Source organism: Hypanus sabinus, unplaced genomic scaffold (genome assembly GCF_030144855.1).
Source record: "Hypanus sabinus isolate sHypSab1 unplaced genomic scaffold, sHypSab1.hap1 scaffold_722, whole genome shotgun sequence".
Lineage (NCBI taxonomy): Eukaryota > Metazoa > Chordata > Chondrichthyes > Myliobatiformes > Dasyatidae > Hypanus > Hypanus sabinus.
Window position 1 is genome coordinate 13,995 of NW_026781573.1, and position 20,212 is coordinate 34,206.

General features: G+C 46.3%; 1 long non-coding RNA gene across 1 annotated transcript; it reads left to right on the forward strand.

Annotated features, from left to right (window-relative positions):
- Nucleotides 1-4,943: 4,943 nt before the first annotated feature.
- LOC132389965 (uncharacterized) lies at nt 4,944-18,066 on the forward strand. Its single transcript, XR_009510741.1, has 4 exons — nt 4,944-5,029; nt 6,026-6,119; nt 13,702-13,961; nt 17,835-18,066. It is a non-coding gene; the product is annotated as an uncharacterized LOC132389965 (long non-coding RNA).
- The last annotated feature ends 2,146 nt before the right edge of the window (nt 18,067-20,212 follow it).

Here is a 20,212-nt window from a genome sequence, read left to right on the forward strand (position 1 = left end):
CACTGTTCGAGTTAGAGGGCTTATCCAATTCGATGCCGTAAGGAGGAGAAACTCGGGTGATCGAAGGCGCAAAACTATCGGTCGATTTGTTTTCATTTTATTGATTGTTTCGTTAATAATTACAGTTGGAAAGAGCAGTGAGCATTCCTGCAGGAGAGTTGGCTGCTTGCCTTATGGGATGTGGCAGGGCATGGAACCTCCAGAGCCTTCTTACAACTTCATCTGTAAGTAGTTCATCCAGCTGCGCCTTCTATCACTGTGCGTTACGGAGTTGAAACTGGAACTGTGTGTACTCGGGATCACTCGGGAAGCTGAGCGGGTGATAAGGAAGATATGTAGAGATGTATTTACACTCAAGGTGTAGGATCCAGGAATCTGGGTGACAGACAGGACGGTGAAAGGGAATAAACTGCCAGAAACGGTGCAGAGACCCCTTGTGGTCAACATGCACAATAACAGTTACACCACTTAAGATACTTCTGGAATGGAGGAGAGAGCTGGACTGGCCAAGCAGGTCTCTGGCACTGAGTATAGTTCTGTGGCTCAGCAGCGAGGCGGGTGAAATCTGACGAGGTGTACCGATAGGACTGTGTTTGATAGGGGAACGGAGAAGAGGTGCTGTGGACGAGATCCAGATTCCTCGATGGTATGCGGTCCCCAAAATACAAGGTTGTTGCTGTAATTGGGGAGCATGCCTTATAAGGTTGAATAAACTCGATCTTTCTTCCTTGGAGCGACGGAGGATGAGCGGTGAACAGACAGATGTGTACGAGATAATGAGAGGCATTTATCTTGTGGACAGTCAGACCCCTTTAGCCACGGCTGAAATGGCTGGCACAAAAGCGCATTGATTCATGGTGCTAGGAAGTATGTACAGAGGAGTTGTCAGGGTAAGATTTTTTTACATAGAGTTGTGAGTGCGTGGAATGGGCTGCCGGCTGCGGTGGTGGAGGCGGATACGGTAGGGTATTTTGAGAGACTCCAGGTTGGCTGCATGGATCTTGGATGAATAGAGGGTATAGGTAAACCCGAGGTCGTTCTAAGTTAGGGACATGTTCGGCACCGATTTGTGTGCCTGAGGGCCTGTATTGTGCTGTAAATTTTTCTATGTTTCTATGTTGCCTATGTTATAGACACCAGTATATAGGAACGAAGAGGGTCTCGTTTCTGCAAACTTATGTATGTGCAGGTGTGGCCGAAATTAAAAAGAACTTTCAGTTTAACACTAGGGTTGGAATGAGAACTTCAGATATGTGTATCAGTAGATTCTCTTCCACTGAAGGTGCGAACTCTCCAGACGCAACGGTTTCATTTCATTTCAATTAATTTCAATTTAAGTTTCATTGTAAAGTCATCACACAGAACTGCCCATGAATACAGCCAGGACCTGTCTGCTAATTGAAGTACCAACAGTCCCACATGGGACAAAGCACACACAATATGTATAAAATGGAGAGATCGCAAGCTTATGTAGGATATCAGTAAAACACATTCACGCATTATGTGCACGCAGGCGCGCACACACACACTCACGCACACACACACACACACACACACACACTCACACACACACACACACACACACACACACACACACACACACACACACACACACACACACACACACACACACACACACACACAGACACACACACACACACACACACATTTATGCATCTTGAAGCTCCTGGGCACATGGAATACACGGTAATTTACATTGTTCAGAAAGAGATTTTCTTCTGCCGAGCGAACACTGGGGGGGGGGGGGGGCAGCACGGACTCCTGCCTGGTTACAGCGCCTTGCCGCCTCCATCTTGCGCAGCTCCTTCATTTAGTCTCCCATGAGCAACCCTCTCACTTTACACCCGAACTTTATTGGAACTAATAAGCCATCGATAAGGTTTGCCATTAAGAATGGGAGAGTGGTGAAACATAATAGAGTTGCAGGGACATGTAAACAAGAACGCCATTGCAGATAGCTGAGCGGTTGTTGGGACAGATGTTGTGAAGGCCTCCGACAAAGTCAAGAAGCAAAGCGTTAAGCCTGCTGAGACTCATGTTCTGAGCTGCGCAACGTTTCAATGCTGGAAGTACTGTACTAAAGGCCGATGAGCTCATGGCTGGAGTGAACGGCTGGAATTATGATACTGTACACATTAGTGAGACGCCATTGCAAAACGGGTAGGAGCGTCAGCTCAACATTCCCGGTTTCGGTTGTATTAGTCGTGAAGAAGCGGGAAGTATTGAAAGTTGAGGCGAGGTTTTATTGGTCACAAGAGATTCATTGACAAACTCGGGGGTTGAGGGTGGTTCATGTGGCTTTTTGACAGGGACATTAGTGTACAGGGAGATGGTTGTTGTGCAGTCAGACGTGATTTAGCTCAACATTGTGGGCCGAAGGGTCCATTCTGTTCCGTGATTTTCGTTCACTGCTCTGCAAGAGGGGCAAAAAGACAGATTTAAACTCATCGCGTGGGCAGATAAGAGGATGGGGTAGATCAAGGACTTTGACGATAGATTGAGAAACACAGAGAACAACTACTTCACAGACAGCATAGGCAGTGAGCGAGACACACAGCTGTCACTGTGACACCTACACACCCCTCACCATGACATGGACACAACCCCGACCGGACGCTAAGCGACCCCATACCGTGGCACACACACGCATCCTGCTGTGACACTCTGCGGAACAGAGTTGGAACTGGAACTGGATGAACCCGGGATGATTCGGGAAGCTGCCGGAGTGATAGGGAGGGCATATAGAAAGGCATTTACACCCCTCGTGTAGGTTACAGGAAACTGGGTGACGGACAGGAACGGGTTAAACAGACAGAACCAGTGCAGAGTCCCCTTGAGGCCAATAACAGGTAGACCAGTTTGGATGCTTCTGGATGGGTGGAGAGAGGTGCAAATGATCAAGCAGGGGAAAGTCTCACCCGTCAGGTCTCTGGGAGTGACTATGATTCTGTGCCTCAGCAGGGAGGCGGGTGAAATTTGACGAGCTCTATCGATGGGATTGTCTTTGTTAGGGGAACTGAAAAGCGGTACTCTGGACGATACCGAGATTCCTCGATGGTGTGCGGTCGTTACCGTCACCACTATATACGTAGAAAAAGGGAGCCGATGTGCAGGTGTGGACAAAATTAGAAAAAAAAATACATTCAGTTTAAACTGTGGCTAAAGAATTATGGTTGGAGCGGATATAATATGTATAACATATCAAGATAGCAAGCATATGCAGGATATCAGTCAATATATTCACTCATTATGTACACACACACACACACACACACACACACACACACACACACAAATACATTTATGCAGCTTGAGGCCCCTGGGCATTTTGATTGCCACGGTAATCTACAATTGTTCAGAGCAGAGAGTGTCTTCTGCCCAACACTGGGGGGCAGCACAGACTCCTGCCTGGAGGACGCGCCACACCGCCTTCTCCTTGTTCAGCTCGTTCATTTCCTCTCCCATGAGCAACTCTCTGAATTTACACCTGGACTGGAATCGAGCTAACATCCCAGCGGTAGGGTTTGCCATTAAAAGGGGATGGTTGTAGTATAAACTAGAGTTGCAGGGACATGTAAATAAGAACGCCATTACAGATAGATGAGTGGTTGTTGGGACAGATGTTGCTAAGATTTCTGAAAAAGTCAAGAAGCAAAAGTTTGAGCCTGCTGGGACTCATGTTCTGAGCTGCGTACGTTTCAATGCAGGAAGTATTGTTTGAAGAGCAGATGCTGTCAGGTCGGGGGTCAACGCGTCTAAGCCTAACACGACAGATATTAGTGAGACTTGATTGCAAGTGGGACAGTACCGTTTGTATAAGCTATGAACCAAACACACAACCCTCACTGCGACACGGAGATGTTCTTCAATGGGACACTGAAAGTGTTTCGGTGTCACAGCCATAACCCACATCAAATATGAAGACGCCCCTCATCGTGACAGTGACACAGACAGGCTCTGCAGCACAGCAGGATTTGACCACTCAACGATACGAACACAGAGTCAGGCCCTGTACTGTAACTCGAATACAGTCCTCCACGTATGCATAACACCGTCCCTCTCCAAAACCACACCCTAACTCCGTCTCCCTCCTCCTAGACGATTCCCATTCACCGTCACACAGATTGCATTACACCACTCCCGTCTCCGTCACCCATCCCTCGCCGACAAGCAACCTCGTTTCGTGACCCACATCCTCTCCTGCACAACACACACGAAGTGCTGGTGGAACACAGCAGTCCAGGCAGCGTCTATAAGGAGAAGGACTGTCAACGTTTCGGACCGAGAAACTTCGTCAGGACTAACTGAAAGGAAAGATAGGAAAATAATTGAAAGTAAAGGGGGGGATGGAGAAATGCGAAATGATAGGAGAATACAAGAGGGGGTGGGACGCAGCTAAGAGCTAGAAAGGTGATTGGCGAAAGAGATGCAGAGCTGGAGAAGTGAAAGGATCAGGAGACGGGAAGCCTAGGGAGAAAGAAAGAGGGAGGCGAGCACCAGAGGAAGATGGAGAACAGGCAACAAGTTATGGGCAGAGAGAGAGAAAAACAGAAACAATTAAATATGTCAGGGATGGGATAAGAAGGGGAGGATGGGGCATTAACGGAAGTGAGAGAATTCAATGTACATGCCATCAGTTTGGAGGCGACTCAGCCGGTATACACCGGCTTCCAAACTTCTCTATCTTCCGCTAATGCCCCTCCACTTCTTACCCCATCCCTTATACATTTAGTTGTTTTTCTCTCTCTCTGTATTACACCTCCCCCCGTTCATCCGGATATCTATCCCCAGGATCTGAATGTTTCAAAAACTCTGCATGCGCAGGACGGTCATGTGATTCCACACCACTTGCATCAGTGTGTGCAAACTCACCACCCTTTCCCTGGCCTCCGCTCTCCTCCCCTTCCTTCCTCTAACGGCAGCACACAGTCCGCTCACACAGACACACACCATCTCCGAGAGACACACACAATTCAGTTCTGTTGGAAAGCCGAAAGTCTGGGTATTGGTGAGTGGGGAGAACGGAGGAGGGAGAGGGCTGCGCACTTTCGCTGACTCCGGTAGGGTGTGCTGCGACGGTGCGGGAGGTACAAGTCTGACCCCGGGAGTGTGATGGGATAATATTTAGAGACCTTCGCTGGTTATCCGATGAATGGACTGCGTGTTTGGGCGTTTTGGACGGAGTTTCAGTCTGTGTGTGACCCCAGTGTGTGTGTGTTGAAACAATATGGAGGGAGTTGCAGTCTGTGTATGATCCCGGGGCTGTGTGATGGATCGTTGCGGAGGGAGCGTTACTCAGTGCATATTTCCAGGAGAGTATGATCGGATTTTATGGAAGGATTTTCACTCTGTCTGTGTCTCCTGGCCATGGGTCAGTGGATTTCTGCGTTTGAACCGACTCCATTCAGAGAGAGGGAGTAAGAAAATGGTGCCTGACACGTTCAGCTCCAACGGCTGCAAACTGAACACCCTTTCTGTGGCCCCACTCTCCGCCCCTTTCTTCCTCGTTTCACAGCACACCATTCCTTCTCTATGATTCTCTTTTATTTGTAATATATTTTTTATTGAAGAAAGGTTTCTCTACAGAATAATAATGGATTACATTTTCCTCCATTTAGCTTTTGTATCTTACCCCTAAAGAAACCTCTCCTTTCCCGTCCTCCCGAACATACAATGGCAGCTAATGCATTTACAATACAACCTTTCATAAATACAAGTACGGACATTTCACAGCCATACCCCCACACTACTTCAAGACGAAGACCCACACACATCGACAACATCTCAGATGATCCAGAATACACTCATATTACAATTCATCAACCACCCTGTGAGGTAAACAATATGCGTGTTAAAAGGGAAGCAACTTCCCAAGTACAATCAAATGCCCTCAGCTAGTAGGTAATTCCTTAAGACACCCGAAATATGACAAGAAACGCCCCCATTTCGAATAGAACTTTCTCGCAGACGCCCTCAGAATGAATTTAATCTTTTCTAATTTCAGAAAAAAAAACATTACGTCCTCTAACCAAGCAGCAGCAGATGGGGGAGTGGCAGATTTCCAGACCAGCAAGATTCTCCTACGGGCCAAAAGGGAAGTAAGTCAAATGATATTCAAATTGCTTGCATTTAAACCCAAAACACCATCTGCTACACCAAATACAGCTATAAGCGGGCATGGTCTCAGTGTCACCCCCAAAACCTCACTGATAATTTTAAAAATATGTGCCCAGTAGCCATCAAGCCGTGGGCAAGATCAAAATGCATGCACAAAACCAGCCGGAGAGAAGGAACACCTGTCACAGCCAGCGTCTGTCCCAGGATATATGGAATCACGCCTGGCTTTACTTAAATGTACTATGTAAAACTTTAAATTGTATGAGCCCGAGTCTCGCACATGATGACGAGCAATGAACCCTATTCACTGTTTTTGTCCAATATTCCTCAGCCGGATCCACACCAAGGTCATCCTCCCAGCTAGTCGTAGTATTGTTTAGCTTTTGAACTCCCAAAGGCATTAGCTGAGAATATAGTACACAGATCAGCCCTTTACAATTAAAGCTAAGAGTGAGTTTGTCGCACAACATAGCAGGTGGTAGATCAGGAAAAGAGGGAATTTTTTCACTGACAAAGTGGAGAATATGCAGGTATTGAAAAATGGCCATTTTTACTGCACAGGTTATCAAAACTATTGAATATATTTCCAGTGCACAAATCCTTAATGTGCATAGGACCGTTCAAACCCCATTGTCTAAAAACTGAATCGAGTGTGGAGGGAAGAAATAGATGGTTTCTATGAATGGGACCCAAAACTGAACTGATGTGAACGTACAGCGGCAGCGAAACTGATAAAACATTTTGAGGGTGGATAACCCGACAGCGTCGGATGTGAATTGACAGGATTTCAATGGGAATGTTCTATGACCCCTCTGCTAACCCCTTGAAATAACGTAGTTGACTTAAGCGCAATAGAAAGTGGCTCCACTACAATTGCAAAACGATTCTATGATTCTTAAGTGAGTGAGTGAGCAGTTCGACGTCTTGGTCCATATATGTACCAATGAAATCGGTATCAATGGGAAGGTGTTTCCGCAAATTGATGTCAGAGATTTAGCAGTTAACTTAAAGGACAGGACCGCCACCCATCCCAGTGTACCCAGACACAGGTAGACCATACAGTTTAGCACGTGGCTCAAGCTGCGGTGGAGATGGGAGGGCTTCAGAATTCATTGTGTTTATTGCAAGGAACGTGGGATGTCTACTGAAGAGATGGAAGGCAGTTTACACATATAGACAATAGATAGCAGGTGCAAGACTAGGCCATTCGGCCCTCTAGCCAGCACCGCCATATACTATTATCATGACTGATCATACACAATCAGGACCCCGTTAATGCCCTCTCCCCATATACTTGACCCAGCTATCTGTAAGAGCTCTATCTAACTTCTCTTGAAAGCCTCCACTGCCTTTTGGGGCAGAGCATTCCACAAATCTACCACTGTCTGTGTGAAAACAGTTTTTCCGCATCTCTGTTCTAAATGGCCTACCCCTATTCTTAAACTGTGGCCTCTAGTCTTGAACTCACCCATCAACGGGAACATGCTTCCTGCCTCCAGCCTGTCCAATCCCTAAAAAATCTTATATGTTTCAATCAGATCCCCTCTCATCATTCTAAATTCCAGTGTATACAAGCCCAGTCGCACAAATCTTTTAACATACGACAGTCCCGCCATTCCGGGAATTAACCTTGTGTACCTACGCTGCACTCCCTTAATTGCAAGAATGTCCTTCCTCAAATTTGGAGACCAAAACTGCATGAAATACTCCAGTTGGGGTCTCACCAGGGCTCTGTACATCTGCAAAAGGACGTCTTTACTCCAATACACAACTTATCTTGTTATAAAGGTCAGCATGTCATTAACTTTCTTCACAGTTTGCTGTACCTGCATGCTTGCTTTCACTGTCTGATGCACAAGAACACCTAGATCTCGTTGTACTTACCCGTTTCCAAACTTGACTCCATTTAGGTAGCAATCAGCCTTCCTGTTCTGGCCACCTTAGTGGATAACCTCACATTGATCGACATTAATCTGCATCTGCCATACATTCGCCCACTCACCTAGCCTGTCCAAGTCATCCTGCATTCTCATAACATCGTGCTGGCATTTCACACTACCACCCAGCTTTGTGTCATCGGCAAATTTGCTAATGTTACTTTCAATCCCTTCATCTAAATTATTAATGTATATTGTAAAGAGCACCGAACATTGCGGAATCCCACTGGTCACAGCCTTCAATTCCGAAAGGGACCCATTAATCGCTACTCTTTGTTTCCTGTCAGCCAGCCAAATTTCAATCCATGTCAGTAATCTGCCCCCAATACCATGTGCTTTAATTTTGCCAAATTACCTCCTATGTGGGAGTTTATCAAAGGTTTTCTGAATGTCCAGGTACATTACATCCACTGGCTCTCCCTTGTCCATTTTCATTGTTGCATCCTCAAAAAACTCCAGAAGATTAGTCAAGCATGATTTTCCCTTCGCAAATCCATCCATTCATCCTTCTACTGCTATCCAAATGTGTCGTAATTTCCTCTTTTATACTTGACTGCAGCATCTTTCCCACCGCTGACGTCAGGCTAACCTGTCTGTAATTCCCTATTTTCTCTCTCCCTCCTTTCTTGAAAAGTGGGGCAACTTTAGCCACCAATCCGCAGGAAATGATACTGAATCTATAGAAAATTGGAAAATGATTACCAATGCGTCCACGATTTCTAAAGCCACCTCCTGAAGTACCCTGGGATGAAGTCCATTAGGACTCGGGGACTTATCAGCCTTCAGAACCAACAGTCTATCCAACACCGTTTCTTGCCTAATATATATTTCCTTCAGTTCATCCATTACCGTAGTTTCTTTGGTCACTATTATATCTGGGAGATTGTTTGTGTCTTCCCTAGTGAAGACAGATCCAAAGTACCTCTTCAACTCATCTGCCATTTTCTTGTTCCCCATAATAAATTCAGCCGTTTCTGTCTTCAATGGACCAATTTTGTTCTTAACTTTATTTTTTTTTTTACATACCTAAAGAAGCTTTTACTATCTCCCTTTATATTCTGGGCTAGTTCGTCTTCGTACTTCATTTGTTTTTGTCTCCGCCCATTGTCTGTCTTGTTATTTCCTGTGGCTCTTTAAAAGCTTCCCAATCCTGCGGCTTCCCGCTCATCATTGCTATGTTATACTTCTTCTCTTCTTATCTTTACACTGCCCTTTACTTCCCTCGTCAACCACGGCCGCCCCTTACTACGCTTAGGATATTTCTTCCTCTTTGGAATGAACCGATCCTGCACCTTCAGCATTATTCCCAGAAATACCGGCCATTGTTGTTCCACTGTTTTCCCTGCTGGGGTATTGTTCCATTGAACTTTGGCCAGGTCATCCCTCATTGCTGCATAGTTCACTTTGTTCATCAATAATACTGACATATCCGATTCTCCCTTCTCCTTCTCAAATTGTAGGTTAAAACACGTCGTATTATGGTCTCTACCTCCTAATGGATCCTTTACCTCTGATCAAATCCGGTTCATTGCACAACACTACATCCTTGATAGGCTCCAGTACAAGCTGCTCTAAGTACCCATCTCGGAGGCACTTACAGCACAATGCAGGTCCATCGGTCACAAAGTTGCGCTCAACCTTAGAAATTACTAGGATTACTCATAGCCCTCAATTTTTCTAAGCTCCAATTACCTGTACAGAAGTCTCGTAAAAGAGCCAAATGTATCCGTCTCCACTACCGTTGCCGGCAGCCCATTCCACACACTCACCACTCTCTGCGTATAACACTTACCCCTGACATCTTCTGGGTACTTAGTCCCCAGCACCTTAACCCTGTGTCCTCTCGTGGTAACCATTTCAACCCTGGGAAAAAAAAAAGTCTATGATTATCCACACTATCAATGCCTCTCATAATCTTATACACCCCTAGCAGGTGACATCTGATCATACGTCGGTCCAAGGAGAAAAGGACAAGATCCCTCAATCTGTTTTCATAAGACAAGTTCCCCAATTCAGGAAACCTCCTATATACTTCCTAAAGTGGTGCGACCAGAACTGAGCACAGTCCTCCAAGTGGGGTCTGTCCAGGGTCCCATAAGGCTGCATCATTACCTCTCTTCTCCTAGATTCAATGCCAGGATTGATGAAGGCCAATACATCGTATGCCTTCTTAATCACAGAGTCAACCAGCGTAGTTGCTTTGAGCTTCTTATGGACTCGGACCCCAAGATCACTCCCATCCCCCATACTGACAAGAGTCTGACCATTAAGACTTTATTCTATCATCATATTTGACCGACCAAAATGACTCACTTTACACTTATCTCGGATGAACACAATTTGTCACTTCTCAGCCCAGTTTGGCATCGTATGAATGTCCCGCTGTAACGTCTGACAGCCCGCCACACTATCCCCAACACATACCTGAGAAATACCTGATCTGCTACTGCGGCATGAGACAAGGCAGGTGGCAGAGTTTTATGTCAGGGTACACATTGTATCTAGTGATCAGAAAGTCATTAGTTTCAAATAATTATCGGAAACCATAGGACGTTCCTATGGTTTAGATTCTAAATTGGAACAAGGAGAAGTTTACCTTGGATCAGAAAGTATCTGGAATGTGTGGATTTGGAGAAGATGTTTTCTGGCAAATAGGCTCTTGGTAACTTAGAGCACAAGCGGTGCTTACTTCGTTGTAGCCGGGAAAGACCTATACTGTGAATAGACAATATGTGCAGAAGTAGACCATTAGGCCCTTCGAACCTGCACCGCCATTTTGAGATCATGGCTGATCAATTCCTATCAATACCCGGTTCCAGCCTTGTCCCCATATCCCTTGATTCCCCTATCCATAAGATCCTGATCTAGCTCTTTCTTGAAAGCATCCAGAGTATTGGCCTCCACTACCTGCTGAGGCACTGCATTCCAGACCCCTACAGCTCCCTGGGAGAAGAAGAATAGTGAGGTGTGTTGATGGAGAGATGGATTTTGCGGTACAAGGCTGGGGAATACACAATGTGAAGAGAGGGACCCCTCCCGTCCCCTTCACTCTTCCCTCCCTTAAAAACCTCCATGTCTCCGAACCGAATTCCCTCCCCAATACAATTATTCGCATGCGTCACCCCGTCCTCCCCTATACACCTCCCCATTTCCGTCTTCCCATACCTCCACTACGCCCCCCAGTATATCTGCACCTCACTACGCAACACCACACTCTCTCTGTGATCAGAGGGATGTGTGATGAGGAAGGGGAATATTGGTGCCAGTTGTCACACCTCCTCCATTCCACCGGATATTGACCTCTGGGTTCTGAATATTTCCACAGCTCTGCTTGGATACCACTCCCACTAGTGTCCGCTATATCACCAGCAATATATTCCCATTCCGGCCTCTGCCCACCCCCACCCCCCTTAGTGTGTGTGTGTGTGTGTGTGTGTGTGTGTGTGTGTGTGTGTGTGTGTGTGTGTGTGTGTGGTGGTAGTTGCTGACAGCAGTTTGGTGGCTCTGTTTAATGTTCTGTGGCTCAGAAGGGAATGTGCGGGAGAGCAGAGACGAACCGTCCTGACAGGAGAATCGGTAATTAGGTTAACAAACGGAGGCTCTGTGGAGAGAACGAGAGTCCTGGATGGTATGTTCCTGGGACCCATGTTCTGTGTTGCGTAGTTTTCATAGAATCATAGAATACTTACAGCACAATACAGGCTGTTTGGCCCACAGGTGTCAGCCGAACATGTCCCTGCCTCAGAAATTACTAGGCTTACATATAGCCCTCCAATAAGGTCCATGTGCCCATCTAAAAGTCTCTTAAAATAACCTGTTGTATCCGCCTCCACCACGGCTGCCAGTCGCCACTTCCACGCACTCAGCACTCTCTGAGTAAAAAGCAAACCCTGACATCTCATCTTTACCTACTTTCCAGCTCCGTCAACCTGTGTCCTCTTGTGGCAGCCATTCCAGCCCTGGGGGAGAAAAGCCCATGACTATCCACAAGATTAATGCCTCTCAGCATGTTTTCCACCTCTGTCATGTCACCTCTCACCCTCTGTCACTCCAAGGAGAAAAAACCGAGTTCACTTGACATATTATCATAAGGCATGCTCCCCAATCCAGGCAACATCCCTGTAAATCTTCTCTGCACCCTTTCTATGGCTTCCACATCCTTCCCGTAGTGAGGCGACCGTACCTGAGAACAGTACTCCAGGTGGGGCCTGGTCAGGGTCATATATAGCTGCCACATTACCTCTTGGCTCTAATTTGTATTCCACGATTGGTGAAGGTTAATACACCATACGCCTTATTAACCACAGAGTCAATCTGCGCAGCTCATTTGAGCGTCCTCTGGACTCGGACCCCAAAGTCTCTCTGATCCAGCACAGTGCCAACAGTATTACCAGTAGTACTGACAGATTATTGAGCTACCAAACAGAACCACTTCACAAGTGTCTGGGTTGAACACCATCTGCTACTTCTCAGACCAGTTTTACATCCAATCGATGTCCCGCTGCAACGTGTGATAGCCCTCTACACTATCCACACACCACCAACCTTTGTGTCATCATCAAACCTATGAACCCATTCGTCCACTTCCTTATCCAGGTCATTTATAAAGATCACGAACAGTAAGGGTCCCAGAACAGATCCCTCAGGCACCGCACTGGTCAACGAACCCCATGCAGAATATGACCCGTACACACCCACTCATTGCCTTTTGTGGGCAAGTCAGTTCTGTATCAATATGGGAATCTCCCCTTGTATCCCATGCCTCTTGACCTCCTCAACAGGCCATGCATGGGTACCTAATCAAATGCCTTGCTGAAATCCACATGCACTACACCTACTGCTCTTCCTTCAGCAACTTGTTTTGTCATACCCTCATAAAATTCAATCAGGCTCGTACGGCACAACATGCCCTTGACAAACCAATTTTGACTGTTCCTAATCATATCATACTTCTCAAAAAGTTCATAAATTCTGCCTCTCAGGAGTTTCTCCATCAACTTACTAAACAGTGAGGTAAGACTCACTGGTCTATAAATTCCTGGGCTATCTCTACTCCCTTTCTTGAATATAGAAACAACATACACTACCCCGCAATACTGCAGATCCTCTCCCGTCCCAACGGATGATTCAAATATCATCGTCAGAGGCACAGCAGTCTCCTCTTTCGCCTCCCATTGTAGCTGGGGTGCATCTCATCCGGTCCCGGGGACTTATCCAACTGGAACTTCTCAAAAGCTCCAGCACAACCTCTTTGTTAATATCTACATGCTCAATCTCTTCAGTCAGCTGAAGTTATCACTACTATCACCAAGATCCTTTTCCGCTGTGAACACTGAGGAAAAGTGTTCATTAAGTATCTCAGCTATTTCATCCGGATCCGTACACACTTTCCCACTGTCACTCGTGATGTGTCCAATGCTTTCACCTCTTATCCTCTTGTTCTTCACATGCTTGTAGAATGCCGTGGGGCTTTCCTTAACCTTGCCCGCCACGGCATTCGCATGGCCACTTCTGGCTCTCCTAATGTCCCTGTTAAACTCCTTCCTATTCGCCTTATAATCTTCTAGATCTCTAATATTACCTAGCTCTAATAACCTTTAGTAAGCTATTCTTTTCTTCTTAACAGAGATTCGTCACTCTCCGATCTCTTCCGACCGAACCCAGAATGCTCTTTGGGAACAATATCAGCAGATGAACAGCAACCGGTGCAAATGCCGTCTAAATGTCTATGAGATGCATTCGAACATTCAATACGGGATAACTGCGAATTCCATTCTGTTCCTCTGCCAGACAAACTGTCTCGAGAATGCTGACACCCTCAACTAAATCCTCTCTATTTACAAAATCAAATTCTTCTGCCAACTGTTGACCAGCAGGAATCGTGAGGTAAAATTCTCCATCCCCCGCTCCTAATCTTAAGAAATAGAGAGAGAGAGAGAGAGAGAGAGAGAGAGAGAGAGAGAGAGGGAGAGGGAGAAAGAGAGAGAGACAGATAGAGCGGAAAACTGTGTCTGACACCGGGAGTGTGTGATGCGACGGTGTGGAGGGTGATTCACTCTGTTTCTGAACCCAGAAGTAAACATAGAAACATAGAAAATAGGTGCAGGAGTAGGCCATTCGGCCATTCGAGCCGGCACCGCCATAACCGGCCTCAACTGTGTCCAGGGGCAGGGACATCCACAGATGCACCACTCTCTGTGTGAAGAGGTTTTTCCTCATCTCTGTCCTTTATCCTTAAGCTGTGATCCCTCGTTCTGGACTTCCCCAACATCAGAAACAATCTTCCTGCATCTGGCCTGTCCAATCCCGTTAGAATTTTATACGTTTCAATAAGATTCCCCCACAATCTTCTCAATTCCAGTGAGTATAAGCCTAGTCGATCCAGTCTTTCTTCGTATAAAAGTCCTGCCATACCAGGAATCAATCTTGTGAACCATCTCTGTACTCCCTCTATGGTAAAAATATCCTTCGTCAGATTATGGAACCAATGCTCAACACAATATTCTAGTTGCGGTCTCACCAAGGCCTTGTACAACTGCAGTAGAACCATCCTGCTCCTGTACTCAAATTCTTTTGCTATGAATGCCAACATACCATTTTCCTTTTTCACCGCCTGCTGTACCTACATGCCCAACTTCAATGATTGGTGTACAATGACACCCTGGTCTCGTTGCACCTCCCCTTTTCCTAATCGGCCATCGTTCAGATAATAATCTGTTTTCCTGTTCTTGCAACCAAAGTTGTTAACCTCGCATTTATCCACATTAAATTGCATCTGCCATGAATTTACCAACTCACCTAACCTATCCAAATCACACTGCATCCTCTTAGCATCCTCCTCACAGCTAACACGGCCGCCCAGCTTCGTGTCATCCGCAAACTTGGAGATGCTGCATTTAATTCCTTCATCTAAATCATTAATATATATTGTAAACAACTGGGGGGGGGGGCAGCTTATTGAAAACAATAAAATTCTAAAGGGATTGGACTGGCTAGATGCAGTAAAATTGTTTCGGATGCCGGGGAAGACCAGAACCAGGGATCACAGTTTAAGGATAAAGGGGAAGACTTTTAGGACCGAGATGAGGAAAAACTTCTTCACTTTGAATTGAGACTTCTTCACTGTCAATTGAGACTTCTTCACTGAGAATCTGTGGAATACTCTGCCACAGAAAACAACTGAGGCCGGTTCATTGGCTATATTTAAGAGGAAGTTGGGTATGGCCCTTGTGGCTAAAGGGATCAGGGGTATGGAGGGAAAGCAGGCACAGGTTTCTGAGTTGGATGATCAGCCATGATCATACTGAATGGCAGTGCAGGCTCGAAGGGCCGAATGGCCTACTCCTGCACCTATTTTTAATCATTCTATGTTTCTACTATCCGCTCACACACACACATACTATCTCCGAGAGGTGCATTCCATTCGAGACTGGAAAGCTGAAAGGCTGGTTATTGGTGAGAGGGGTGAATGGAGGAGGGAGAGGGTTGCGCAGTGTTTCTGACTCTATTAGATTGTGTTGCGATGGTGCCGGAGGTACTTTACATCTCTGGGCGCATAGCCTCGTATAGAAGTGTGTGTGTGTGTGTGTGTGTGTGTGTGTGTGTGTGTGTGTGTGTGTGTGTGTGTGTGTGTGTGTGTGTTGTGTGCTAGTTGCTGACAGCAATTTGCTGGCTCTGCTTAATGTTCTGTGGCTCAGAAGGGAATGTGAGAGAGAGCAGAGGCGAGCTGTCCTGACAGGAGATTCGTTGCTATGGTTATCAAACGGAGGCTCTGTGGAATGAACGAGAGTCCTGGAAGGTATTTTGAAGGGTCCCATGTTCCGTGTTGCGTAGTTTACAAAGAAACATAGAAAACCTACAGCACGATGCAGGCTCTTCGGTCCACAAAGTTCTGCCGAACATGTCCCTCTTTTAGAATTTACTTGGCATACCTCTTGCCCTTCAGTAAGCTCCATGTACCTATCCAAAAGACTCTTAAAATACTCTATCGTATCCGCCTGCACCACCGTTGCCGGCAGCCATTTCCACGCACTCGCCACTCTCTGAGTAAAAATTATACCCCTGACATCTCCTCTGTACCTACACCCCAGTTACTTAAACTGTCTCCTCTTGTGGCAACCATTTCAGCCTTGGGGGAAAAAGCCTTTGACTAGCCATACGATTAATGCCTCTCATCATATTTTCCACCTCGGTCAGGTCACCTCTCATCCTCCTTAGATCCAAAGTGAAAAACTTAACGTATTATCATAAGGCATGCTCCTCACTCGAGGAAACATCCCTGTAAATCTTCTCTGCACTCTTTCTACGGCTTCCGTATCCTTTCCGTTGTGTGGAGACGGGAAGAGTGTACAGTGCTCCAAGTGGGATCTGGTCAGGGGCATATATAGCTGTAACATTACCTCTCCGCTCTAAATCGAATCTCAGAATTGATGAAGGCACCAATACACCGGACGCCTTCACAACCAGAGAGTCAACATGCGCAGATGCTATGAGCGTCCCCTGGACTCGGTCCCCAAGATGTCACTGATCCTCCACAGTACCAAGCTTCTTACCATTAATACTATATTCTGCCATGTCACCGACCTACCAAAATAGACCACTTTTCATGGAGCTGGGATAAACTCTTTCTCCTTCTTCTCAGACCAGTTCTGCAGCCAATCAATGTCCCGCTGTAACGTGTGACAGCCCTCTACACTACCCACAAATAATCGAACCTTTGTGCCATCATCACAAATACTAAGCCATCCGTCCACTTCCTTATCCAGGTCAATTAAAAATAAAAAGTAAAAACACGAACAACAAGGTTCCCAGATCAGATCCCTGAGGCACCACACTGGTCACCGACCTACATGCAGAAAATGACACGACCACACCCACACTTTGTCTTCTGTGGGCAAACCATTTCTGGATCCACAAGGCTATTGTAGCCTTGTATTCCATGCCTCTTTACTTCCTCAATAAGCCATGCATAGGGTACCTTAACAATTGTTTTTTTTCTGAAATCAATGTGCACTACATCTACTGCTCTTCCTTTTTCAACGTGTTCCCTCACATCCTCAGGAAAATCAATCAGTCTCGTAGGGCACAACTTGCCATTGACAAAGCCATTCCGACTATTCCTAATCATATCATACCGCTCTAAAAGTTCATAAATAGTGCCTCCCAGTATCTTCTCCATCAAATTGCCAACCTGTGGTGTAAGACTCCTGGGCTATAATTTCCTGGGCTATCTCTTCTCCCTTTCTTGAGTAAAGGAACGACATCCGCCAATCCTCCAGGAACTCTCCCGCCCCCACTGATGATACAAAGATCATCGCCAGAGGCTCAGTAATATCCTCCCTCGCCACTCATGGTAGCCTGGGTTACATCTCATCCGGTCCCAGTGACTTTTCCACATGTTCAATCTTTTCAGTCTGCTGCAAGTTAGCACCACTATCACCAAGATCCTTTTCCATAGTGAATACTGAAGCAAAGTATACACTGAGTGCCTCTGCTATTTCATCTGGTTCCATACTCACTTTCCGACTGTCACACTTGATGTGTCAAATTATTTCCGGTCTTCCCCTCTTGCTCTTCACACACTTGTAGAACGTCTTGATTTCTTCCTTAATCCTGCCCGCCAACAACTTTACATGGCCGCTTCCGGTTCTCCTAATTTCCTTCTTAAGCACCTTCCTATTAGCCTTATAATCTTAGAGATCTCTAACATTAACAAACTGTATGAACCTCTTTTGTAAGCTTTTCTTTTCTTTCTGACAGATATTCGTCTCCGATCAATTCCGACCGAGACTAGAAGACCTTTGGGAGGAAGAGGAACAGAGTCGGTGCTGATTTCGTCTAAATATCCATGAGTTTTATTCACACGTCGAATCGAGGATAACCGCGAACTGACTTCTGGTCCTTGGCCAGACCAACTGTCTCAAGAATACTTACACCCTCAAGAAGAACATCTCTATACCCGAAAGCAAATTCTACCAACTGTTAACCCGCAGTATAGGCGAGTTAAAAAAAACCCTCCCCCGCCCCTAAACCTATGGAGAGAGAGAGAGAGAGAGAGATACAGACAGACAGAGAGCTATAGAGCGAAAGAGTCGGTGTCTGATGCAGGAATTCTGTGATGGGACGGTGTGATCATCACTCTGTGTCCAACTCTGGGTGTGATTGAAGGGATGGAGTCGTGGGAGTTTCACTCTGTGTATGACCCTGGTCGTGTTGTTTCGGGCATTCCATGGGTAATTTTTCTGTATCTCTCTCTCTCTCTCTCTCTCCCCCTCTCCCTCTCTCCCTCCCACCATCTCTCAGTTCCTATTTCACTCTACGCCCACACACACTCTCTGTCCAGACACAAATCTCTGTTTCTACCTCCCTCTCCCTGTCTCTCTTTCTGCGCTGACTCTTTCTTTTGCTGTACCGCCTCTATTTGACAGACTCTCCCTACCCCTTCTCACATACTGTCCGCTCCCTACGCCCATCTCCGTATTCGAGATCCATTCCATTTGCTAAACGCTCCCCATCTACGTCGACTCCGCTCTCTCCTTCCTCCCTCCCTGTGTGACAGGCAATTGTGGTGAGTATAAGGGAGAGATGACGCCTTGTATCACACCTCGCCCTTCCACTTGATATCTATCAACAGGATCTGAGCTTCTCAGCAGCTCTGTATGCACAGGCCGGTCGTTTGGTTCCACACCACTTGCTTCAGTATCTGCAATCTTAACACCCTTTCCATCGCCTCTTCTGCCCTCCCCCTCCTTGGTCTTCTCGCAGCACACACGCTCACACACACATATCAACTTGGAGAGGCACACTTAATTGGAGACTACGGATACAGGTGTGTGTGTGTGTGTGTGTGTGTGTGTGTGTGTGTGTGTGTGTGTGTGTGTGTGTGTGTGTGTTTGTGTGTGCGGGGCAGTTGCTGACAGCAGATTGGTAGCTCTTTTTAATGTTCTGTGGCTCAGAAGGGGATGTGAGGGAGAGCAGAGGCGATCTGTCGTATCAGGAGATTCGTTAATATGGGTAACAAACGGAAACTCTATTTAGAGAGCGAGAGTCCTGGATGGTATGTTGCTGGGACCCATGTTCTGAGTGGCGCAGTTTTCATAGAAACATAGAAAACCTACAGCACAATCCAGGCTCATCGGCCCGCAAAGTTGGGCCGAACATGTCCCAGCTTTAGAAATTACTTGGCTTACCTGTCGCCCTTCACTAGGCTCCATGTACCTATCTCGAATTCTTTTAAAAGACCCTATAGTATCTGCCTCAACCAACGTTGCCGGCTGCTATTTCAACGCAGATCCTTTCTCTGAGTAAAAATATACCCCTGACATCTCCTCTGCAGTTGCACCCCAGCTACTTAAAGTGTGTCCTCTTGTGGCAACCATTCCAGCTATGGGGAAAAAATCCCTTTGACTATCAACACGATTAATACCTCTCATCATATTTTCCACCACCTTGGCTCATTTCTAATCCTCCTTGACTGCAAGGAGAAAATCGCAACGTATTATCATAAGTCATAATCCCCAATCGAGGAAATATCCCTGTAAATCTCTGCACCCTTTCTATGGCTTCCAAATCCTTTCCGTAGTACGGCAACGAGAAGTGAGCAGAGTACTCCAAGTGGGGTCTGGCCAGGGTCATATACAGCTGCAACATTACCTCTCGGCTCTAAATCGAATTCCACGATTGATGAATGAAAATACACCGGACGCCTTCACAACCACAGCGTCAACATGCGCAGCTGCTTTGAGCGTTCTATGGACTCGGACCCCAAGATGTCACCACACCTCCACACTCCCAACCACCACTGCATTATCAATTCCACTTACTAGCCCATCGCTCCACTTCCTAATCCAGGTGATTAAAAAAAAACACGGACAGTAAGGGTCCCAGAACAGATCCCTGAGGTACACCACTGGTCACCGACATACAAGCACAAAATGAAACGTTCACACCCACACTTTTTCTTCTGTGGGCAAGCCAGTTCTGGATCCAAAATGCAATGTCGCCTTGTATCCCATGCCTCTTTTCTTCCTCAATAAGCCATGGAGAACCTTAACAAATGATTTGCTGAAATCCATATGCTCTACATTTCTGTGTGGAATGAGCTTCCTGCAGAAGTAGTAGAGACCAGTTCAGTGGTG